The sequence below is a fragment of the Gorilla gorilla genome, chromosome 1, assembly GCF_029281585.2.
Source record: "Gorilla gorilla gorilla isolate KB3781 chromosome 1, NHGRI_mGorGor1-v2.1_pri, whole genome shotgun sequence".
NCBI classification, from domain to species: Eukaryota; Metazoa; Chordata; class Mammalia; order Primates; family Hominidae; genus Gorilla; species Gorilla gorilla.
This window is the reverse complement of record NC_073224.2, coordinates 141,883,949-141,910,686: the sequence shown is the minus strand read 5'-3', so window position 1 is coordinate 141,910,686 and position 26,738 is coordinate 141,883,949. Positions and strand designations below refer to the sequence as shown.

Sequence of the window (26,738 nt, the reverse complement as noted above, 5' to 3'; positions counted from 1 at the left end):
TAAAAATCAATAGAAGAGCAGTAAAATGCAATTTTCCTAAACCGGGCTGTAACTTCAAGTGAGCTGAACCATTCTGGATGCAACTGAGAGATTTTTTTTTTTTAAATAGGACTTAAGAAAATTGATTTAACATTGTTTCATTTTATTAGTGGTTGAGCAATATAAATGTGAAATGCTTTGAAGTAATCTGCATTATATTTTTATTAGCTTCAGAGCTTCTATATACATATTTTATATTCTTTTCAAAAGCTTAAATAGTATTACATTCTAATTATTATTTGCAGATGGTATTTGTTTTTCTTGTAATGACCAGTCAGAAATCATTTGTCTGAATTGCACGAAAAAGAATAATTTCCTGTTGAGTAGCAGTTACTCAGTATGCATTCTAGCTCTTGCTATCTCAGAGGGAAAGATTTAAATAATGTATGGTGGATTCCTTTGTAATGAGGTGCTCTTTTCTTACATTTTGTTGTGATTTTGTCACGTTAGAGGAAATGTCATTAAAGGGACACAAATCATATGAAGGATTTTATCAATGCCATATAATTGACCTATATATCTTTTAATGGGTGGGTGAATGTCATTCAAGGCTCTTGAGCATTTAATTTAAATACTAAATTTAAGAACCACAAGCATATTGATGAGTTAGGAAAAGACAGAATTGTGTGGATAAAGCAAGATCTGGGTGAACAATCTTTTTTTTTGAGGTAGACTTATTTGATAGCCATAGTCACTTTTTGGTTCTCAGAGTGGCAATAAAGAAATCGCTCAATAAAACACAATTTCCCTTTTCTCTGTGTCTGGTATTCCGTTTCTCTTCAAATGCAGCTGTTTTCTTCATGCTTCTTTCAAATATGAAGACCATGAGAAAAACAAAACAAAACAAAACAATTTCTGAAGAGCCCGGTAGCTTTTTAAGCCTTGAACTGACATCTTGCTTTTAAGCATTATTTCTAAAATAGGCAATCCTGCAATAATAAAAATAAAAATAAAAAGTCTAATCAAAATTTAACAAAAGAGTAGGCTCCCTAAAGGTATCCTTCATTGTCTGTCACCTCTTTTCTTAAATGTTTCCTAAATGTGAAATCTCTTGTATCATCTAGCACACTTGATTTCTTCAGTTATCGATATTTATTTTGTGCATTTCTTTTTATTGCCTACACATTTTGCTATTATGCCATGTCAGGCACTTTGTCAATTGACAGTATATGTAGCCTTGTATTTGAATACATATCTAGGAGGCATAATAAGTAGTAGCAACCCATAGAACACAAATCAGAACCTTCTATGCCAGAAAAAAATGATTTACCAAAGATCTATGATATTCTCTAAAGGTAAAACATTAGCATGTTAATTTTACCTGTTTTCCAAAGAGCATGCCATTATTATTGACATGCTACTGGCTTTATGGTCCCAGGATGCATGAATTATTAGTGTTGCCTGACATTTTTAAATTCCTAACTCTATAGCCTATAGCAGTACTTCCTGTTAGCTATTATGAGCTTTAAGAGTGCATGCTAGATGCTGATCAATGATTGTTCAGTAATTCAGAGGTGTCAAATTCTCTCGTGGGTTAAAAAAAATGTTGGTTCTTTCTGGATTTTTATAAGACAATATATAAATAAAATTTTAACACACTGAATCTGATATCTAGAGGACAGCCATCCTGATTTTTGAAAAGAAACTGCACTTTTCTACCATTATTTTTCTAAGAAATAAAACCATACTATTCAAATGCATTTATTTATTTGATTGTAGTGCCTTTTTTCTCAAAACATTACAATGAAATATTATAACAGCACTATATCACACAAAATTGAATTTATCTCTTTTTTTAATCCAAAAAGTCCACTTAAATAGGAAAAATAATGAGGATATTTAATTTATAGAAATTTATGGTATATTTACAAGTTTTTCATGTTTCAAGAACAATATTCGGATTTTTTATCAGACTGAGTTTTTAAATGGTTGTTTGTAATAGAAAAATACAAACATTTGAAGCAATAAAATATTGAAATAGAAATATCAAAGACATATACTTTTATCTGAAACAATTTTTATCTTTTTTATATTAACATTTTCACTGTGAGAAGATGTTAATCTTTAAGTGAATCAATGCATTCTCAAATGCATCTGTGTTTGGAATTTTTAATTGGTAAAGAATCACAATGGAAATATCTTATTTTCATTTTTTCCCTTTAATATCTATTAAGCCTGCCCTATCAGCAGGAAGCACTTTCAATTAGGAAACCTGTAATGAAACTCAGCACAATTAATTCCCTGTTAGTCTCTCATGCTATATTTATACTTCTGGATATGTTGCTAAGTTTTGGGTTTGGGCACTTGCCTTATATAGACTGACACCCAGCTCATCAAAGGACGTATTACAAAATCCCAGTGATTAGTTCCAGTGATTAGTTGAGAATCACATTTTCTAGCACTCTCCTATCGACAAACCCAATGGCTGATTTTAAGCTCTTGTCCCAACTTATCTCTCTAAAGCATTTCAATCTATAGGACCATTTCCTACATCTTGAAATACTCTTCTCCTTTGGCTTCCATTCTTCTTGTTCTCATCTCATCCCATCTGTTAAACAATCCTTCTAAACTTCCTTTCTGGGTCCCTTCCCATTTCCCATTTCTTAGGTTCTATTTTTGGTACTATTCTCATTTATCCACCTGTAGAACATTTACGAAGTATTTACTATACAGAAAATTGGCTGTGCGTGGTGGCTCACGCCTGTAATCCCAGCACTTTTGGAAGCCAAGGCAGGTGGATCACGAGGTCAGTATTTCAAGACCAGCCTGACCAACATGGTGAAACCCTTTCTCTACTGAAAATAGAAAAAACAGCTGGGCATGGTGGTGCATGCCTGTAATCCCAGCTACTCAGGAGGCTGAGGCAGGAGAATCGCTTGAACCTGGGAGGCGGAGGTTGCAGTGAGCCAAGATTGCACCACTGCACTCCAGCCTGGGCAACAGAGTGAGACTCTGTCTCAAAAAATAAAAAATAAAAAAGAAAGAAAGAAAATTGTATAAAAAACTCTGAGAGATTCAAAACTGTATACAATAAGGATAATATCCTGAGGACTTTGACATTTAATGTGTAAATCATTCCAACTGGATATCAATGCTTGTCTTCTCTGTACTTCAATTCTACCTGGATAATCTCACTATTCTCAAGACTTCAACCACAGTAAATAGTGACCATCCCTAACACTTCTATCTAGAGCTGTGCTTTCAGCTCCTTACTGGACATCTCCGCCTGCTTGTCTTCTAGGCAGTTAAAATTCATTGTGTTACACATTAAATTTTCCCTCTACCAGCGCTCTTTCACATCCCCCAAAATCCTGGTTCATCTACTGAATTCTCAGTCTTCAACGCTGCCACATGTTTTAACACTTCCTCAACCTCATACCGTCTAATTTATCCTTGAGTAGTGCCTTCTATTTCCTCTTTTATATTGAATTCGTTACCCCAGTTTGCTGATTTTCCTCAAAAAATTGTTTCTGAATATCAATCCTCATCACCATCTTTTATCTCGGTCCTATATCACCTCTCATCTGGATAAATGGCAAAAGTTTCATATTCTATTTTCCTACCACATTTAGTAGTGGAAGTATAAGGGGCTTTGGAATCTTTCAAAAATGATTAAATGTACATGACTTGGTCATGTGATTTTGGATGGCTGATTGTTCTAAGCTTCAGTTTTCTCACCTATTAAATGAAGTAATCTGTTCATTTCAAATTCGTTGAGAAAATTAGGTACTATCTTGCTAGAAAGTGATTAGCACAATTCCTGGCACATATTAAACACACACACACACACACACACATTTGTTACTTTTTCACTGCAATTTATCCTGGACAACACTGTAAAAATTGTCTTCCTCTAAAAACGTATTTTTCTATTTAAAACCTTCAATGATTTCACATTGCCTACAACTCACAATTCACCTGGATATTCTAACACCAATTTACTTCTCTGACTTCACTTTCTACCCCTCCACTCCACGCACGATTTGATTCAGTTGCACCAACCTTCTCATCACTCAGAGCTCTCTAATCCCTGTGAACACTCTACACCTTACGCATACTGTTCCTACTCACTTCCTGGAAAGGTCTTCTCCCACTTCTCTTGGTAAAACTCCTACTCATCTCCAAGAACCAGCTCAAATGGCACATCTTTTGGAAGTCTTCCCTGAATCATCCAAGAAGGAATAGTTATCCTTCCACTTGTGTTTCTGGATCACTTTCTTTGCAAACATAATAGTATACTACTTTCTTGTGACTTTCCCTATATGAGTTTCAGTTTGCTGAACAACAATAGTAATAATTAGCATTTATAGAGTGCTTACTGTATGTATGATCTTAAGGAATAAATTTATCTTGCTTATCTCATTTGGTCTTCACTACAACACAGTGAAGTAGATGCTATTTTATTCTTATTTTAAAGATAAGCAAAATGAAACTTAAAAGTTTGCAATCCATACAAAAGTACATCTATTAAATATCAACAACAAATTTAAAGTTTGTAATTAGTCTGGGATGAATAACTTACATAGATCTGACTTCACAGTTCACATATAATCACATATAATAATAAACATATATAGTCATAGATTCCAATATCTTATGTTTGTGCACAAACCCCTTTGAGAATATAATAAAAGTAAAAGAAAATGCAATTTTCAGATCCATGTGGAATTTAGTATATATCAGGTAGTTCATGGATCCTCTAAAACACTTTTATAGACACTTAGAATGCCATTGATCTAAAGATAGGACACTCTTCTTTATGGATAAAATTTTTGATTATGTAATCTGATGAAAAAGTATTCTCAAGCTTTTTTATTTGAAAATAACATTTATGGTTAATAACTAATTGCATATTTTCAAAAAGCTAAATGAGAGAATTCTGAATGTTCACAACAGAAAGAAATGGTACACATTTGAGGTGATGGATGGACTAATTACCCTGATTTGATCATTATACATTGCATATGTATATCAAAATATCACTCTGTATTCCATAAATATGTACAATTATTACATGTCAACTAAAAAAATCCACATTTCAAATACCAACCTTCAGTTATCCCCATAAAGTGGCCCATAAGGAACTTCTAACTTTTTACATTCTATGGAACAAAGCTTGAAAACCACTGGGCTAAGGTAGTGACATGTTCAATCCCTCAGAAATGTTTAATTCTCTCCAGGTTGGACAGCATCATGAACTGTGTGCCTGACTTACCACTGTATTCCATAATCTGCTTTTTAAAGGATGATTTACACAATCAAGCTGTTATCTGAATATTTAAATGAGGTTGGGATTTAAAAGTGGAGTAAGATATATCTCCACAACTGAGGTAGATAGGGCAAATTACTTTTCGTCATGAAAACTGAGTAGCCTTGGCAAATAGCTGACATGAATGAAGATATGCTGATCTAGATTATTAAGACCACCACTGGACATATTTGGATCAGTGCTCAAGCATGTGAATTATGAGTTAATCAGTAAATAAAATGAACAAAGTTGTGATTATATATGGGTAGCAGAGGTTGCAAATTGCCTGCCAGCAGACTCAATTTGGCCTACAAATATGTTGTTTGGCCAGCATAATATTTTTTAAAAATTTAAGCCAGTATTTAAACATCTGATATTTGGTTTTTTTTACATGAATCCCTGAGTTTCCAGCTTTCTCTTGAAAATTTGGAAGCTCTGACAATACTGGGCCCACATTCTCACATGGTGACAATTGGCTAGAACTGAAAGCAGCTGTTCCCTCTACACAAGACATGTACTTTCTAGTACAGCATAACTCCCAGTAGACCCACTTCACACATATACTGTACCTGCCTGTCCCCCATTAGGCAGTTGTAACCCTAGAAGACTGGCCTAAAAATTTGAAGAGTTTATAGGAAACTGCTATTTTAAATAATGCATCATGTGCTGCAATGCCCCCCCACCAAAAAAAAAAAAAAAAGAAAACAAAAAAACATAAACAAACAAACAAACAGCTCTTCTGGAGTGTAGGCTGGAAACATATACTTCTAGGTAGCCACTGAGGCTGTTATGACCCCCAAGAAATGTGAAAACAGAAAATTTTCACCTCTATTTATTTGGATTCATACCCGTTTTACTATGGAGAAACAAAAGGCTTGCATTTTAGCCTATCAGTCAAAGGCAAATCAGTTCTGCAGGTAGTAGTGAAACAGCATGGAAGTCAGGTACTCTATGATGTGTGTGAAATCAAATCCGGAAGCACAGTATACTTTTGGTGAATTAAGTTACAATTAGATGTAACTTTTAGCATTACACTATAAGAAAGAGGATGAGGTTGAGGTGGGGTTCAAACTTCTTCCTATTCTCTTCATATTGGTATTCTTTCATTTGTGTTATCACTGTGTAATAAGAAACTATAATATAAGCAAGCAAAGCAAATGGGAAAAGATTTTGTAATTCTATGTTTTCTGGTTTCTATCTGGTGATGATGAACATGGTATCATTAAAATGGTCTAGTGGCTATAGTATTTCCAGTTATTCTAATCCTTATAATTCTACAAGGCTTTGAAGGAATTCTCTTGAGAAAAAAATAACTATATCACAGTTTAATTGTTTATAGTGACTAATCAACATAACACAAAATTTCTATTCATGGTGCTTTCTTGAATCTTAGACTAGACTATATATTGGAGAACTGATTTGATTTAGGAGGAATCTGAGTCCTTAAATTATTATGGAAAGACCAGCTCACATTTCTTTGATGTGTCACTCATCTTTCAGTATCCCTGCTAATATTAGAGCACTTCATTTTTTTCCAAAGCACTTTCACATACTGGAAAGTTGCCTTCAGGTATTTCAATTAAGTCAATTTTAGGATATTTAGCCTAATGGAAGTATGAACAAGGGTAGCTCAAATAGAAGGGCGACTGATTCAGGAATTTTCTTTCTGGTTCAGCAGTACTTAAGGACTGCTGAGAGATTTAATAACTCTGGTAAGTAGTGACAGGAGAAATACTATCTAGGAAGACTCCAGAAATATGAGAGTTGTCATTTATATTAGATCTTTGCCGTTTATGGATTTACCATTTGAAATCTGACTAGTCACGAGCTTTCCGAAAAGTTTATGATATTTTAAAGCTATGGTCATTTTTTTCAAAACTCCAAATTTGAATTATTTTCTTTTAACTCTGGTAATGTGAAGAAGTCACTTAGCTAGTAAGTATTGTGAGTCACTGAGCATCATGCTCGATGCTGCTTGTCGTTCTCCAACCATCTCTGCCCATACAAAACATTTCTCTTAGAATTGTTTAAAAGAAACAAGAAAACTCAGTTTCTTTGTGGAAAGAAAATATCCTCAAAAGAGAGAGGCAAAAGCGATTAAATTTCAGTGAAAGGATTTCTCAACTCAAACAAGCCAATGCTGCGCTAGCATTTCTATGTTTGTAAACTTGGAAATTGAAAATCTCAAAAACTGAAAATTTTAGGAGTCTACTATCCTTTAGAGGTACCCTTTAATACTTGTTCTCCTATATTTCAACAATGGAAATCGTTGAGCTTGCTAAAAGGCAAATTTAATCTTCACTTAGTGAAACAAAAAAATATTCATTGAGTGCTTATTTATGCATGTCATGGGATTACAGAGATTGAAACAAAGCATTATTACAAATAAGTTTCCTTCCAGAGATACTCCGCTCCCTCTTGATTTAAAGATCTCTATCTGATCATATATGTGATTGTCTGACTAGATTCTTTTCACCCCACGCTTTTTAGGGTGACTATTATTTTTTTTAAAAAAACAAGGCTGGCCCCAGTGGAGCAGCCCTCTAATCCCAGTACTTTGGGGAGGCCAAGGCAGGAGGATCACTTGAGCTTAGGAGTTTGAGACCAGCCTAGGCAACATGGTGAAACTTTGTCTCTACAAAAAATACAAAAATTAGCTGGACATGGTGGTGCATGCCTGTAGTTCCAACTACTTGGGGGGAAGAGACGGAAGGATAGCTTGGGCCAGGGAGGTTGAGGCTGCAGTGAGCCATGACCACACCACTGCACTCCAGCCTGGGTGACAAAGGGAGACCCTGTCTCAAAAATAAAATCAAACAAGCAAAACAACAACAACAACAACAACAACAACAACAAGTGTTTGCAAAAGTGTGGAGAAACTGGAACTCTTGTATACTGTTGGTAGGAATGCAAAATGGTGCAGCTGCCATGGAAAACAGTATGAAGGTGTTCCTCAAAAAAATTAAAAATAGAACTAATATATGATCCAGCAATTCCACTTCTGGAAATTTATCAAAAACAGTTGAAATCAGGTTCTTGAAGAGGTATGAGCACTTCCATGTTCATTGCAGCTTCATTCAAAAACGCAAGATATGGAAACAACTCAAGTGTCCATCAATAGATGAATGGATAGAGAATTTGTGGTATATATGTTCAAGGGGAATATTAGCCTTAAAAAAAGAAGGAAATCATGAAATATGTGACAACATGGATGAACTTCAAGGATATAAAGTGAATAACAATATCAAGTGAATAAAGTTGCTAATCAATGGGCTAAAGTTTCAGTTATGCAAGATCAATCCATTCTGGAGACCTATTGCACAACATTGTGCCTATAGCTAACAATACTGTATTATACACTGAAAAATTTGTTAAGAGTTATATCTTACATTGTGTTTGTACCATAACAAAATAAAAGATAATAGATGTATATGTGTGTATTTATGTATGTATACAATGTGGATTATTTTTTTAAAATACCCAAAAGCTATTTTCTTCTGCTTTTGAAAAAAAGTTTCATTATTCAAAATAATTGGTCATTTATTTTAAATTAACACTATAGCAAAAGGGGGAAAATTTTTTTAATACTAGAAATCTGAAAGATTTATTGAACTTGAATTACTCTGACCAAGTATGTAATTGTAACAATTTGGGAAATGTTTCAAAATTTGAATATAAATTTTACAGTTTTTCAAACTATATCTACATAAAACCAGAAGATGTTGGCTGTGTGTGTTTGTGTTTATATACTTTACAAATAAATACTTAGCATTTATATAGCACCTTACAGAGCAGTCAAGCATCATAAAGTCATTTATTTTATCATTAAAGGAAATAGATGTCAAGAATAACTTAGAGTATATTATTTATGTCATCAAAAGCCTAATTCTATAAAAGCTTGCAATAGAGAATTGGGAGGGAAAAGGCTGCTCAGAGAAGCAGTCTTTAGGTTTTCATAAGTTAGGGAAATGTGACTGTTACTTACAATTAACATAGAACATATAAGAATTTTCTCCCCTATGTGATCTTGGAGAATATTGTTTCCATGAATAATAGAAGCTTAGAAAAAGAAAGAGAAAAGTCCCTAAACACACCCGTTATCTGACTTTACATGCTAAGAACAAATTTGACTGTCGGTTTATGAGGCAAGAATCAGATCTAAGACCTCTTCCCCAACTGTACTCAGGATGACAATTGTCAACATACACACAGTCACAAGTCGAGAAGTGGAGTACCACAGACCTTAGCATCTGCATGCAAAATAGCTAGATATGACACAAAAGTGGTTTCTTTCTTGATTTTTCAGCTGGCAAAGGTAGATTTTATAAATTAAAAAGCACATCCCTTCATGGTTGTAGTAGACTTTTTTTAGTTCATCAGTGTAATAATATCTCCCTATCATAAAATATTAATTTTATTCAATCCAATTCATATGTGCTTTTCTCATTCATAGCTGGAATTCAGCTCTCCAGGTGGAAAAAGTTAATATTTGAATAAGTGATTCCACCCATTTAAACATGAAGAAGTTGTCTTAATCTCTACATTTTCATGGTTGCCAATATTTTGATTAATTTCCATGACTTCTATTGACTCTGATGCTTGAATAGGTTCTCCAGATCTGTAATATAAGTTATTCATATAGACCTAGAAATTATCAGTATATCTCCTATGAAGAAATATTTCATGTGAATGTTAAAATACCTTAGGAATGTGGCTGGTCGTGGTGGCTCATGCCTGTAATCCAAGCACTTTGGGAGGCCAAGACAGGCAGATCACCTGAGGTCAGGAGTTTGAGACCATCCTGGCCAACATGGTGAAACCCCATCTTTCCTAAAATTACAAAAAATTGGCCGGGCGTGGTAGTGGGCGCCTGTGGTCCCAGCTACTCGGGAGGCTGAGACAGGAGAATTGCTTGAACCCAGGAGAGGGAGGTTGCAGTGAGCCAAGATCACACCACTGCTCTCCAGCCTGAGCGACAGAGCGAGACTCCGTCTCAAAAAAAAAAAAAAAAAAAGCAAACAAAAAACAAACGAACAAAACAAAACAAAAAATAAACAAAAATAAAACACCGTAGGAATTTATTGATCAGTTTATGAGTTAAAATAACACTAAAGTTAGCTTTCTTGAAAGAACAATATGATTTACATATGCCAGGAACTCTAGGCACATTAATTTTTTTACCAAACTCTTAGGAGAAATCAGTTGTATAAAATTTCATACAGAAGTAACTAAATCTTAATGTTAGTTACCAAAAAGCAGACATGACTCCTTTTAAATGTGCTTTCTTCATTTTGAAAAATAATTAGCACTAGAATGTTTTAGGTGGATTATTCCAAAGGAAGCAGTATAGCATGGTGATGAAGTTCAAAAAGTGCTCTTCAGTCAGATTGCTTTTTGCAAAGCCATGCTCTGACAATTCTAATGTTTTATCTTGGGACTGTTTTCTATATATCAAATGGAAAAAAATAATAATGCCAATCTCACAGATTGGATTGAGAATTAAACAGTCCATTTAAGCTGAGCCTTGTGCCTGGCACATGGAAAATGCTCCATACATTTTTGATATTAGAATAATAACACCATTAAATCGAGGTAGTCATAGTATAAAAATAAATTAGACTTTATGACTTTGGGGTTTCAAATTTTTACTTACAATTGGTTTGGTGTGTTTGCTTTAAGAAATGTTGACAGTATGTGTGTGGGAGAGCATATTTCTGACTTCTTTCTTTCCTGTAAAGTTAAATGTGGGATTTCAGTTGTTTGCATAGCATTCGAACAATCATTTATACATGTTTCTAAGATACTATCTCTGAAAATTACCTCTAGAAGCTTCCTATCTGTTTCCTGTAGCTTGTGGTCTACACCAATGTAGATGAGATAAGTGTAGTATTGCATGCTAACATATTCTGCAAAAGACAGCATGGGTTTACAAAGTTTCATTGACTCAATTATTATTGGAGTTATCTCTACATATCATTTATAGTAAGCATTCCAAGCAGCTTCGTCATAAAATTCTTAGTAGGAAGAAGTAACTAACATAGATAAGGAAAAATCAAATGCTCCTATATCTTTTTTTTTTTTTTTTTTTTTTTTTTTTAGACAGAGTCTTGCTCTGTCACCCAGGTTGGAGCATAGTGGCATGATCTCAAGTCACTGCAACCTCCACCTCCCGAGTTCAAGCAATTCTCCTGCTTCAGCCTCCCAAGTAGCTGGGACCACAGGTGTCCGTCACCACACCTGGCTTATTTTTTTGTATTTTTAGTAGAGATGGGAGTTTCAACATGTTGGCCAGGCTGGTCTCAAACTCATGACCTCAGGTGATCCGTCTGCCTTGGCCTCCCAAAGTGCTGGGATTACAGGCTTGAGCCATTGCACCCAGCCTGTATCTTGTCTTTATGCATACATTTATTTCATATCTACTTCAGAGGTCTGCTGTCTTAGCTGAGGTTTCTAATATTTGCATGGGGTGCACAATTAGTAAAGTTGGTACTGATATATGTTTCAGAGGTTAAAACCATGCAAGAATATATCTTTATAGAGTCCCCTGCTTTGCTGGAGCCTTCCCAAGACTTTTTGTAATAAGTAGCAAATAAATAATTTGCTATATTTTACAGAGACCCCATTCTGCAAAAAAACCCGTGAAAAACAAAACAAAACAAAACAAAATCTTGCCTATAGCTTCTATGAGATTAGAATGTTTCTTAGTGATAGAAATAAGTGAGTGTTACATAATATTATAATCCAAATAATTCTAAATAGTAGACTTTTCAACAAATTTTGTGTTTTAGATTGCTTTATTCCATTGAAAAATTTAAAAGTAACCATGATCTCAAATATTCTAATGTTGTGAGATTTACATTACAATTTAGAGTGTTTGCATTTTTATTAACTTTGACTTAAGAAAAATAAATTCAGTTGAAATTAACTCAATATGTTTAAAATATTTTCTAAATTACCTTTATTTTACTATTTCATGAATTATACTTTTTTAAGTTTTAGGACACTGTCGTGATTATAATATTCTAAAGTAAATTATTTTAGAAAACAGAGAACTTAACAAAATTTAAGTCAGCTACCTCCTGTCAGTTAGCACAGTAGCTCTTAAGTACCCTAAGATATCCCCTCTTTTGTTCTCTTAAGAAATAGGTGTCCCTCAAATATCTGCATTTATCTGTGTCCATATGGTTTTGAACAAGTGGTGAAAGTATTCACTATTTGCTGTGTACCCACACTTGTATAGTTCAGCTGGAATACCATCTGGTGTGGTACTCTTCCCATTTTCCTCATTTTGATTGCTTTCTCAATCTGGAAAATGGTAGCTTGATCGTCCAACGGGTCTCCAGATGGCTGCTGGATCATTCTATGTAGTATCCATCAACAACATTTGATGGGTTATTTAAAGTTCATCCAAGGTATTTGCAAGTTCATTATTCGGTCATAAAATATCAGAAATTTCAATTGGGGAAATAACATAATCTCAGATTTCAGGAATGAAATCTTTTGGATTAGTTTGAGGAAAGAAATAAGAAAACACATTTATATCTTTCTAAGAAGCAGATGGCTACTCTTACAGTGTTAGTTATCCAAAATTGTTTCTATTTTTACCCTTCTATATTGGCTAAGATGACATTTTAGCGGAAACAGCATCCTTGCATACAGACCATCTTTGTTCCTTGAAGGACAACTGTTGAAATTAAAAAGCATATGAGATTAAATTTCTGCAGAAAAATGAGGCAGACCAACATGGCTATAAGGATCAATTAGTGTAAATTGAATAAGATCATAATGACACCACAAGATAGATGTCATCTGAGGCAAGAGTGTATAGATGTGAGACAATGGTGATGTATATCCTTATGTGAATATATAAAGCATGCTTAAAGGAAATCATGGTTTATCACCCTCTTTTTTTTGCCTCCCTACCAAAGCATGCCAAACTTTAATGAATTTTGGAGCACCAAAAATTTATAGTTTCCTAATGTATCATTTAACAGCCTCCATTTCTCCATGTTTTGGTAAATAGGATGAAAGAAAATCGTTTTTCCCCTCTACTCAGCTCCTGTTTTATGTGTAGCTGATTTTAATTTTATCTTGGTTACATTTCCTCATTTTCTCTTCTCATTGATTCATTTATCCTTTCATTTCACAGTTACTGAGTATCTACCAGAGATTTAGAAGAGACCCTTTACAGTGTTAGTTATCCAAAATTGTGTATGCATGGAATTCTGCACGAAGAAGACATAGGTCTGGAAATCAATAATTACATTTGATGTCATAGGTACCATAAGGTATTCATAAGGAAATATGAAACCATGGAAAGACTCCTACTCTTCCAGATGGGTTCCATGTCAATGACACCTTCATATTTTCCTCAGGTACTATCTGCATATAAAAATTTGCTTCATTTGATCTTTCACGCAAGAATTACTAAGGTATATTCAATGACATCATTTGTTGTGTAAGTAGAAATACGTCTAGCTGGCTCAAAACCTTAACAGTAAACCTTAACTGAAACTGAAACATAATTTTCAACTTAGTTCATTTGTGTAATACCTGTATAAAGTGTATCTGAACGAATTGTTCCCTTCTTCTAAATACTATGTAAAAATGGAAGAGACATTCATGACTGTAATCTGGTGTCTATTCATTCTTTGGGCAAAGCTTTATTTTACGACCTCTAGCATGTGACCAGAATTTAGCTTTGTCTTTCAAGCTTTAGCCTTTAAGTTAAACTATTATTGCATGTCTTATTTTAGAAGCTTACTGAGAAATTCTTTTTATCTCCAACTTTTACAAAATCCTTGCTCTAGAATTTATCTTCTTCAAAGTGGATTTGGATTGTGTTACATCTATCTCAGAAGAGATGGTTTGGCTTCCTGTTAAGCTTTAAATTTATTTCAGAACTGATTGAAAATGATATTTAACTGATACTTGTGCTGTAGAGTAGTATTTGAGTGAGAATTAGAGGCCAGGCATGATGCCTCATGCCTGGAATCCCAGCGCTGTTGGAGGCCAAGTCAGGAGGATTACTTATTCTCAAGAGTTGGAGGCTGCAGTGAACTATGATCAGACCACTGCACTCCAGCCTGGAGGACAGAGTGAGACCTTGTCTCAATAAATAAATGAGAGTTATACCTGTAGGAATCATTCTGAAGATTGAGTGGTACCCCCTCCAAGTACTAAGCTAAAGATTAATAGAATATACCAGTTTTAGTTTACATCTGGTAGCATTATCATTTAATCAGGAAATGCAAAGTTATTAAACTAATTCAATTTTTATTTAATTCTTATCACTCAGTACCAGTCAATTAAGAATATTTGAATCAAATAAAATTTCAGAATGGCCAAAAAAGACACATCCTTACATTATGTACATAAAATCACACAAAATTTCTTTTATTTTTTATTTGTTATGGAGTTATGTAGGTATATGATGCCATTATCATGAATTTTTGTGTCAGTTGATCAAAATATACTTTCATAAAAAAATCTAAAATGGCTTTAGAAAATATTCTTTAATTTATTTTTGCAATGTAAATATTTCAAGACAAAATAATGCACTCTCTAACTAGCACCTATGTATAACCCAATGACAGGATACTTCATTAAATCAGTCTTTGAGCTGGTCCATGTACTTTTTTTTCTAAAATGATGAGTTCACATAAAAATACTTTTAGGTATTTTTGACAAATAACTTCTATTTTTTCTGACTTCCTCAAATATAGTATATATTTTGGAAATCCAACGCATTTATTGAGAATAAGAAGAAATAAATAAGAAACAGTTACTATGCTAAGGACAAAAAATCATCAGAATAAGATTCACACTGTATAAAAACACCTTGATCTTTCCCACATGCTATTACAAACACAGGAAGTGCAGAGATCATTGCTATAAGAGCTAGAAGTTTCTTAAAAACATTATATCCAGTGAAGAATAATATTTTAAGTATTAAGTATTTTCCCCTCTGAAAGCTATTTTTAAAGAGTAATTTCTTTATTTTTCCAAATTACTACAGCTTTTCAAAAATGCCTGATATCTCTTTGGCAAATCTTTGCGCAAAGAGTTTGAATTTTCCTGAGAATCATGCTAATTAATGAAACTGAAGGACAAAGCAGAGAATGTATTCATAAAATATTTTGATATGTTTCAATGTCTCTGTACTTGAAATTGCCATGGCTTAGAACACTCTTTATCACGCATTAGTTTTATTTTTATCTTTTAGTATCTCAGAAAGATCCTCATTCTACCTTATCTAAATTGGCCTCCCTAATTTATCTCTTTCTCCTTGGGCGTTAACTTCCTCTATGAAAGTTTTCACTATTTGTAATCACTGATTCTCTTTATTGATTTGTTTTTGCATTTCTCTCATCATACTGTAAGCTTCATTTAGGTATCAACTTTGTCTTCTTTTTAGCAACGCCATTCAGTGCCTTGCATAGTGCCTGGCAAATAGTAGAGCTCAATAAATAAATGTTCAATAAATAAATGAGTGAAATAAAACTTAACCATACTTTTTATTGCTTACTTGCTCACAATGGGCAAGTGACATATTTGTATATGTGTGAAAAAAATCCTATTTTCCAAGTGGGAGCAATTATTTATTATTATTTCAGATACAACAATTGTGAAATTTAGTCAATATTTACACAATAGCAGTATGAGAGCACAGAGTAGTAACTTTGGAAAGAAGTGATAATTCTTTCCACTTTGCCATCATTTACATTTTTGTCAACTTTAGAAAAGGAGAAAATGGTGAGAAAAATCTGTAAAAAGTTTACACACAAAAGAATATTTCAATGAAGGAAAATATGTCAGCTTACTATACCATATTTTGTTCTTTCAAAATATTACAAAATTGACATGGGACATAATGGTGTTTGATGTTCTAAGAAAAATACAATATGTTTAGGAGACTGTATATGTGATGTGGATGCATCACTATGAGAACTATATAAGGAACTGCTAACATTGCAAAAGCACAGATTTTCAGAATGGTACGTATATGTGCTTAAAATTGCTGGTGTGCTATACTTAATTTTTATTCTATTTTAAAGGGTCATTCATTTATCTTTTATAGACAATTTTCACAGCTTATCATGAATCCCTAGAGCTGCTATGATTAAGTCAATACATTTACATAAATAGTATGTAAATGTACTTAAGTATTTAAGTATAGTGTTCTTGATATAGCCTAAGGTGTTTTATGTGAATATATCCAACATTTTGCTTTTTGAAGGAGAAAAATGTATTTTTATACTTCATCACACATACAGTAAATATCCTTTATGCTTGTACTAGATTCCCACCTTGCTTCACATCATCCATTTAATTTTTTATATATGCAGCATAATAAATTCATGTTGCTAAATTCAAACTTTGTAAGAGTCTGACCCATTGTAAGTGAATTTCATATCTTTCTCTGTGCTTCACTGATCTGGTCAGAATACGGACTTCCTTTTATATTAATGAGGATTTTGTTCTGTGTTTGAAGCCATGAAATCGGACGAGAATGTGGGAAATACCAGAAAAATACTGTTCAGTGATACTGTTACTATGAATGCTTTAAAAAAGATTTTCTTTCTCAAAAAAATAATAAACTGCTTTGAGCTTTTTAAAAGTCACAGAAAGTTAAAGCTAGTTCTATGACCTAATTCTGTAGAGGAGGGAAATGAGGTACTAAGTGTTGAACCTATAGTCACATTTCAGCTAGTGGTAAAAGCAGGAATAGAACTCAAGTCTACTACTTCGCAAACTGATGTTTTTCTCAGACTCATCTCTGGAAACTCAGTTTTTAAACAAAATTAGAAAATAATTATAATAATACCTCACATAAGATTGTTTTCAGGAGGAAATGAAATGAGATAATAGATACTATATACCATGCCTGCCCCATGGTAGGCATTCAATAAACTATAGCTGCTGTTATTACGATCATCTGCAATTGGCATTATTTTTATAGTTAATCATTACTACAAGGATGAATAATCTTACAGCACTTCAGTATGAGACAATCTCAGGATGGGTATGGTATAGAGCTCGCCTATGATTGGAAGAATTCAGCACTGTTTTGGCAGACCCTGGCTGCACCCAGTTTAAAAGTAATTAGTCCTACTCAACCAGAGTAATCTGGAAATTGGCTCTCAAACCATATTTGCAATTTTATGTGAAAAGGCATGATTCAATATACAGTAATGGTTAGGTACTTTCAGTGTTCAACCCTTAGGTCCTTGTGTAAAGAGGATTGATGTCAAAATGGAACGAAGCTTTGCGTGCAAAATAATGGCAGGAGAAGCCCCTTAATCAGATTTACATAGAAAAGGGGGGGATTGTGACATCATGTGAATGCCAACAAGTAGATGCACTGAATGTGAAAATCAGTTATTTTTAATGTTAGTGTACATATTAGCATTAATAACTGGACGTAGAGTTGTCCTTCCAGCCTCTGTGTTTCATAAAGGGAAAAAGAATTCAATGTCTGTCATGTTACATTTGAACAATATATTTACTTCAAATAAAGACATTAAAATACCTTGTAAATTAAGTAAATTCCATAAGATATCCAGTGGTCAAGTAAATAATGGGAAAGTTAGTGATAAACTATAGGTGAGGAAGAAATATTTTCATAATAATAATCACTTTTGTAGTAACAATCATGATGGTAGTGACAAATGCTTGATAGGTCAAACCACATGTGTACTCAACTGATCCATGACTTCAGAGTTACTACTATCAGCAGGACTTTTACTGGAAAAAGAAAACTGTAATATCTCTAAGCTCAGTTTGTCATCTTTAAAATAAGTTGGATTTTACCAAATGACCACTTAAGTCTCTTCCACCACTAAACTCTCAAAACAATTATATTGTTGATTCAAAGATACCCGTTTAAAGATAGAGCCTTCATACATATGGACCCAGAATCTATCAGGACTGAGGATTGACGGGAGATGTTCCACCCTGTGAGGTTCTATTATAATAGGTCAAATTGACACCCAGGAGTATTGGAGGATTTGGCAGTGAGCCCAGAGATACTGTTTCCATAATCACAACCTATTTTGTTCCTGACCCCCCAGGACAGCATAGACCTAGTTTTGACTTCAACAGGAAATCCCAAATTCAGAGCCTGAAGCAGAACTGCACTGTTTTGCAGAAATGGGAAATCAGTTGCAGTGTGCTGACCTATTCCCTTAGTGGAGGTGATATAAGTGGCATCACAAAATCAGCTTCCTTTTTTAATGCTCACATATCTTGACACTTACAGCTTATTACATCACATATTATCCTCCATCCAGATATTATCTGGAAGGTGGTCGAAGGTATTCGGTAGTCTTTCAGCCTCAGGATTCCAGGTTTTCAAAATTTTAAAGAGAAATCCATTCCAAATTTCCTTTGTTTAAACTATTCCAGAAACTGAAGTGCCTCTAAGTATAAATGACAGGATAATAGAACTTTAAGTCTTCCTTGCAGTGACTATTATGCTTTCATTTTGCACAGTAGAGCTCAAAATGCCTCACTTTATGCTGATGGTGAGCACTTTTAGAGTTTTTCATCTTCCTACAGTTAAAACATATGACAAAGTGGCCATTTGAAAAAGAAATGAAGGGGAAAAGTGAGCGTGAAATTCACAGAAATTGAGACCATAATAAATACTAAGTAAGTACACTTCCGTCTACTTCTACTTGTAGATAAAATTTCAAATATGCTACACCAAGAGATTTGCATTGACAGATTACTTTTTGTTTAAAACTAGATACTCTGGGAAAAAACCAATATTCATAGTAAAGACTGATTGGAAATATAATAATCATCACAAATCAATGTAAATCAAATACATGTATGTATATAAACATTTAATAATACATAAATAGTTCTGTAAAATATATAACTAAAGGAACTTAAATATTAAAAATTAATGTTTTTATTTCAAAATAATTTCTATATCCATTTGGGTCTGGACACAGAAAGCAAATTATTATGTATATAGCAAAATAAAAATAAAATAAAATAAATGCCCTTTCTGAATATGAACTTTAATCCTTAAATTAGTGTAATTTTATATTATAATAAAGGTAAAATAAAAATTTCATATAAATGTCCCTCTTATTAAAAAATGGAAAGAAATCAAAATGAAGCTAATTCTTTTAGAAAAAAATTATATAAACAATATAATAGATTTTTTTTTACCATAAGTGTACTTTCTACTGATAAACATGTAAAGTTAAACAGACAAAAATGAAAACATTAATCATTATGTACCAAATATCATTTTGGGAAATCATATTAGAATTGTTTAAGGCAAACTACATTTTTAACTCTTGATTAAAAATAAATAGTGGCATCTTTGACATAAGTGGCCTAGTTTTTCAAATAAATTATTAAATATAATTAACAAGTGAAAGATTTTAAAAACATTACATTTTAAAATGTATCTAAACACATATAACTAAAGAAATGGCATCTGTGTGAGAGATGAGGGATTCCATTTTAAAGATTAAGAAACCCACATCAACTAGGGTAAAAGCTAATGAATCAGTACAGAATTTAAAACTTGATTCAAAGTTTCTTTTAAGAAATGTATCACATAATGTCAAAATGATATAAATGATAATTCTTTATATTTTGTAATTGTTTCTACATCAGGCTAAGATGCTAAATCATCCTAAAGATTGGATATTTTGTAAGTGGTTATGTTATACTAAGAGATGTAAAAGCAAAAACTTAATTATCATGTGATGATCTTTTATCATAGCTCAGTTTTGATTTGTAACATTTAATTTCGACTCATTTAGCTATAAAAATATTTTATATTGTATTTTGATATCTTTTAAGCATTACAAACAGCATTAGTAATAGAAAGAGATTAAAGTTATTTGAATACCTGGCTTTATCATGATCTGGAAGTGCTTTGTGTTTCGTTTTCCTGCTTTATTAACATTTATGGAATTTTTGCACTAAAATATCAGCCCCATAGTTTCATGAATCATTGCAAAAACATCAGGGAGTATCATTTATAATGTACAGCAATCCATTTTGATACATGAAAGTAGACCTGGTTGCAGTATGCCATTTTTGGATTCGATTTTCATATAATTTGAGGTAAGTGCTAAATTATGATCTTGACTGATACTTACTAGTGAGCCAGTCGTGGCATTAAAGTCGATATGGATCAAAATGAAAGAACAGAAAAGAAAGGCATTAGAAATACTTTGATTTAATAAACAGGCTATACATAAAATTTTGTATTTTAGTATGCTAATTTTAATACCTGGACTTAATACCTGACCAAAGTGTACTTTCACTTTTATTTCCTTAGTAAGTCTTTCTTCAATTATCTTTTCCTGTATGGTCAAACATTCCAAGTTTTTTTAATGAAAATTTATATCATATAAATCTTATTTGAAAGTTTTAGAAGATGAAATGTAATTCAGAATTCAGGAGAACTATGAACTCCTATGTCAAGTATCTAAAAATTAAAATAATTTTAACTTAATTATTTTATGAATATATAGATTTAGCATATAATTATAATTGCAACAGTTTTCTATTGTAAATAGATATTCTGGTAATACTTCTTAACCTAATGCAATCCATCATGCATTTTTGAATGGTAATTTATTAAAAATATACTAAATATTGTCTTTTTTAAGTGTAAGATTTCACATACTACAAACTGCAAAACTTTACGTAAAAATTAGAGTTCAATAAGTATAAAAGAATACATTTTTAACTGAGTAATTTAGAATTCTTTTCTATCATAAATCTACTTTTATAGGCACATTAAAAATCTAAATAGCAAAGGTAACACTCTGCAAATAAAATGGTTAAGAGATATGAATAAATCAACTATGTAAAACATGTTGAGTTTTCCAGAAGAGAAATGTTAAACTGTTAATGTTTTATTGTGAATAATTAATAAGCTCACATCTGATACGTTTTCCAGCTCTTAATATAATAACTTGTATTATGGGATTATCAGTGATATCGGCCCACAACTAGACAAAAGATGTAGCCAAAAAAACAAATCTATAAATTCACTTGAAAAAGATCACAATGGGTTTTGTGATATTAAACAACTCTTTTCAAACTTTCCTTTATAAAATGTTTAAAATAACACTTGTTAATATAAAAAAGAATATGTAAACCATTAACAGCAAAACAATTATTGAGTACAATTAATCCACCATACAACTTAAGATAAACTAAAGATAAATAAACTGAAACATTTAATTAAATTGCAAGAGAAGAATAAGCTGGTTTTGACATTTCTGAATTTTAAGTATCTTCTCTGCCTAAATATAAGCTACTTGGTACTTTATTTGCATCTTTTTATACAGTTAAAACTCTCTTTGTTTAAGGGTTGAAGTAGTAACCTTTAAATTAGTGTCTATTTAATTTAATAACTAAATCCATCAAACTATAGGCCTACTAAAACGATTTCATTTTCCTTGCTGGTTAATCTAAAGTGCTTAATCTTAAAATGTTAACTGTCAAAATAATAGACCTTTTTTCCCTCCATAAGAATAACTTGAATTTCTTACACATTTCCTGTCAATCATTCCATCTAAACTGGGTGTGCATAAATTGTTCCACCACTGTGACTCTCTCGTAAGTTTGTAAGTTTGGACAGTGTTACTCACCCCTACCACGAAAAGGAAATAAGATCATATTCTGAAATGGATTTACATTTCTATGCTTATAGTCAGAATGTATTTTTAGTGAGGGGAAGATCTGTTACACAGTCAAATAACAGTTTGAGAAAACAGAGTATTATGGAATACATCAATGTGTTAGGGATAGGAAGTAAAATACCACAGAATTTATTAATCAATGTTACACATACTTCTTCCTTAGGTGAATTTTTTGCTACTCAAGCCATTACCTTTTGTGTTCACATATTAGTAAAAGCCGCACTTTTACTTTTTTTTTCTTTTTTGGAGCAAAAACTTTAATAGGCAAGAAAAAAGAAAGGAAGAAGAAAGCAGCTCCCTCGTACAGAGACGGGGGGGTGGATTTGAACAAAGAGAAAACCCCCCAAAGACGCACTTTTACTAAAAAATATTATCATTAATTCTTTGCTATATATCCTGGCATCCTATAATGTGTATGACTAAGTTCATGCATTGACATAAGCAAACACAGTGTTTCATTAATGAAAAGAAGACTTTGGACTGAGAAAAAGCCCACTGACATTGTCAGCCAGTTACTTCAGTGTTATATTCGAGGTGGTTTGATATTATTTTTTGTGTGTTAAACACAAAAGCCAAAATGTAAAAGTCACAGGACTAGTTTAGGTCTTGCAATCCAGAGTTACATGGTCTCAACAGTTGTTCTTTTCTATTTTAATTTAAAGCACTAAACAAGAAACTATTCACTAAGTTTTAGAGCTGCATTTTAAACAGGCCAGCCTTTGAATTTCTAATATTTTAATGAAAGCTTCAATAAAAAGCTGTGGTTTGAAGTAAGAACATATTATAGTTTTGTAAGACAATTTCCAGTTGGTATAATGAGAACCCATATAATCTAATTGCTTAACCAGTAACATTCATTTTTACTATTATATAATCACCTATGTTCTAAGTAAATTTTTATTAAATACAGTTCCAATACAGATATTAGGAAACTTATTTTATGCTACTGTAATACTAAAACATTGTGTAAGTGCTCAAATAGTTTTGTCAGGGCAATTCCCTTCCACGGGAATTTAAAAATTATTTGTGTCATAGATGAATGAGAAAACTTTAATAATAATCCATGAGACAATAACACACACACACACACACACACACACACAAATGATCTAAAGGTCTTATTCAATATTGTATGCCTTTTATAAAATTAAGCTGATTCTCCTAGATTGTAAACTGGGATATAATTAAATACCAGAGTAAAAAATTGGGACAGCTACTGGAATTACAAAAATAATAATAAATTAAATAAAAGAATGGTTTAAGTCCTGGAAAAATTCAATCTAATGCTATAATTATAAAGATAGCAATGTGAGCATTAGATAACACTAATAAGAATACTATGTAAGTTTTACATAAAGAGAACGCAAAATGGGGGCTTAAAATATTTCCCAAATGTAGAATTTACCAGACAAGTAAAGTGATAATTTTTAATTTAAGATATGTGGTTTAATTAATAATAATAACTTGTAACTTTAAATCTACAGGAGAGCCTAAAACAGGTCAGCACTGGATCAGTGTTGCACAGAACCTGACTTTAATTGTCATTTTAAAAAAATCAATAGAAAGCAGTGGTTCTCAAATTCTAGCAGGCATCAGAATTGGGCTTGTTAAGACTCAGATTAGGGTTCAGAGTTCTTATTCAGTGGGCCTGTTATGTGGTCTGAGAACAGGCATTTTTAACAAGTTCCCAGGTGACACTCAGGCTACTGCTAAGAAGGCCCCATTTTGAGAACCACTTTCTGAAGTACAGCATAATGCGTTCAGCACTTTCTTTTATAAAGCCTATCATCACATTCTCAAAAGACATTTATTGACTCTGGAATCAAATATTAATGAATTTGGGAATTACATGCAAGCACTATCATTTTATAATCACTAAAACATATTTTCTGATAACTATGGATACACGAATAATTTGTCCTGGGGTAATATAATTATGTTTCATTATAAATGGTATTATATAACTTATAATTGGTTATACAGTAACTATTGCTTTGATGTGAAAAAGTGTGTATGTTTTCCTTTTCCTAACTGGTGCTTCCTTAGTCTACTCAGTTCTGAAAGACTTTCCATACTTTAAAGGAAAAAAGAGAAGGCAAATCTACTTCTAGAAAGAACTTATTACTACATCTGTGACATGTAAGTATGTTCTGGTGAAGAGACAACAGTAAGGGCTTGTAGAAACAACCACTTTCATACAGCTTAATATTTAATAATAACCACATCCAAGTCCGCTCCTTGAAAGGAGGATGCTGCTTTACATTCCTTTGACTTCCCCACCAAGTCTCCAACAGCCTGAATTGTAAGAGGTCCCGTACATCATGGATGCTTCAAGGGCAAGGTCTGTTAATTATTCCTCAGTAGCCCCAGCAGTTAGAAGAATACCAGTTGCATAGTAGGTACTTAAGAAATGTTGACAGACCTGGACACAAACCTCATGAATAGTACATGCATAATGGATATTTAATGATTTACTCTGAAAGACATCCTAGTTCTTTTGAATATACAAGTTGCTTTTTCTCAGCAAGTTCATCCCTTGCTATAAAATAAAAGATGGGCTAGTGTAGGTGTTTGTATATTAAGGCAGATAACTTCTCAAGTGTCCAACTGGCCTTATGCTACTAAGTTTGCCCACGTCTCTGATATAGGAATTTTAATAAAAATGCTTTAACACTAAAACAAGTTTTATTGTGTACTTTTTAATAATTTAGATATGACTTTGTACACATAAAATATATTTTTAAAATATGCACATCATTATTGTTGCTTGTAATATAAGCTATAGGTTTAATGAGAATAGAATGGTGGGAGACAAATTTTACTCTGTTATGGCTGTAAGAAGGAGCTTTATAACCCAGTACTAGGACTTCTGAGGCTTAAATCGACTTGTGTATTGCCCCTAAAAATGTTTCTACTAATTTCTACTGCTAAAGTATATTAATTTAGATATTATCTTTGTTTTTTCATCAGCTCTGAGAATTGTATCCAAAAACATACAAGTGAATTAACTGCATCCATTCAGTGACAACTGCACCATTACAAAGAAAGGATAGGCATAAAACTCAATGACCAAAAAGCTATGAAGCAGTTCCCTCCTTCTCTCACTGATCGGTAACCCAAACACCCAGGAAAAAACAATTGCAGAATATAGGATATGTGACAGGGGTGAAATTGCAACAGCATCATAAGCCCAAATGTCTCGATAAAACTAAACTAATTTTTTCCTAATATAATATGAAAGTCCACTAACGACAAAACACTTGAGTAATAGAAGTCATTCAGAGACTAAAGAAAGAAAGAAAGAAAGAAAGAAAGAAAGAAAGAAAGAAAGAAAGAAAGAAAGAAAGAAAAGAGAAGAGAAGAGAAGAGAAGAAAGGAAGGGAGAAAGGGAGGGAAAAAAGGGGAAATAATAAGAGAAAAAAAAAGAATAAAAAAAGAAAAAGTCCTACTGCTCTGCCTGTTTTTAATACTGACACCCCATAAACAAATCTGTCCCTGGGATATGATACAGAGGCCTGGAGCCTGTGACCTCCTTTCTGAATCTATCAGGAGACACAGCCCACACCAAAACACCAGGAGTGTTGCTTCTGCCAAATATCCTTTACTAACTTCAAAGAAAGAATGGAGAAAGAGCTGTAATGATGCTTAACACGAAAGACTGCCTTTCTGCTTCCTTTCCTTTCCCCATAAACTGAATGAACTGTCATTATAAGACAACATACTGCTGAGTTAATGTAACTTAAAAATTTACTGCAGGTTGTATGCCTGGAGGCACATTATGGGGCCACCTGTAGGCATCTAATTCCAGTGAAAATAATAAATAATTGTGGAGCATTCCTCAGAGTCTAGAGAGAGTGGATAAGAATCGTGTTGCTTGTTCACTCCAACATGGATTCTGTTGTGGAGGAGGATTAGAGAACTGAACTCTCTCCAACAAATGAGTAATCCTTCTCCCCACAAAAGAGTTCGCTAAATGCTACACCAGACACCTGGGTGCCAGATCTACACAGCCATTTTTGTGCACTTTTGATAATCCACCTGCAGAAATTACCACTTGGCAATTGCTTAATATAGCACGTTGATCCATTTGAGGACTTTTTTTAAACAGTAAAGAAAGCTATTTTGTTTGTCTCTCTGTATGCTGTTTATCTTTTTGAAACCCCTCCTCACATTTTGGCAAAGATAGTGACAGTAAGAATATCTGTGATATGACTCCAATCACTTATTTGGGAGAAATTAGTATGTGTATTTTAGCAATGCTCAGAAACCTTGACCTTTTTTTCACTGGAAAGAAAAATCAATTTACTACAGAGCTGCTTTTTTTTTAAAAAAAAAAAAGATAGAAAGAAAAGGCCAAAGGATTTGTTATCGTGCTTTTGCCACAAGGTAGGTGGGTTAGTATTTATCCTGTGACTACTCAGAGTATGTATGTTGTTTATTTTAGATAAGATAAAATATTCTAAGATAGTGAAATTTTACATATATGTGTGTCTATACATATATAACATGAACTTTTATTAAGCAGGTTTCAAAAGATAGTCTAATTTTTGTTCAGTTGGGTTATAAATTACTTATAAACTTTACTAATGTAGTCCTCATCTTACAGTCACTGCAAATACGGTTTGGGTTTAAAATCTATGACAACCTTTGATCATAACAACCACATGGTTTGGAATTAAGAAAACTAGATTGAAATGATCATGTAAGTAAGTAGTGAAGATTGGATGCTCGGTGGTATTCAGGTTGACATTTCCTTTCCATTT

At 32.9% G+C, this 26,738-nt stretch overlaps 1 long non-coding RNA gene across 1 annotated transcript; it reads left to right on the top strand.

The window, feature by feature from the left end:
- Positions 1 to 20,093: 20,093 nt before the first annotated feature.
- On the top strand, positions 20,094 to 25,188 carry LOC134756910 (uncharacterized). Its single transcript, XR_010130362.1, has 3 exons — positions 20,094 to 20,383; positions 24,022 to 24,114; positions 24,946 to 25,188. It is a non-coding gene; the product is annotated as an uncharacterized lncRNA (long non-coding RNA).
- Positions 25,189 to 26,738: the final 1,550 nt, after the last annotated feature.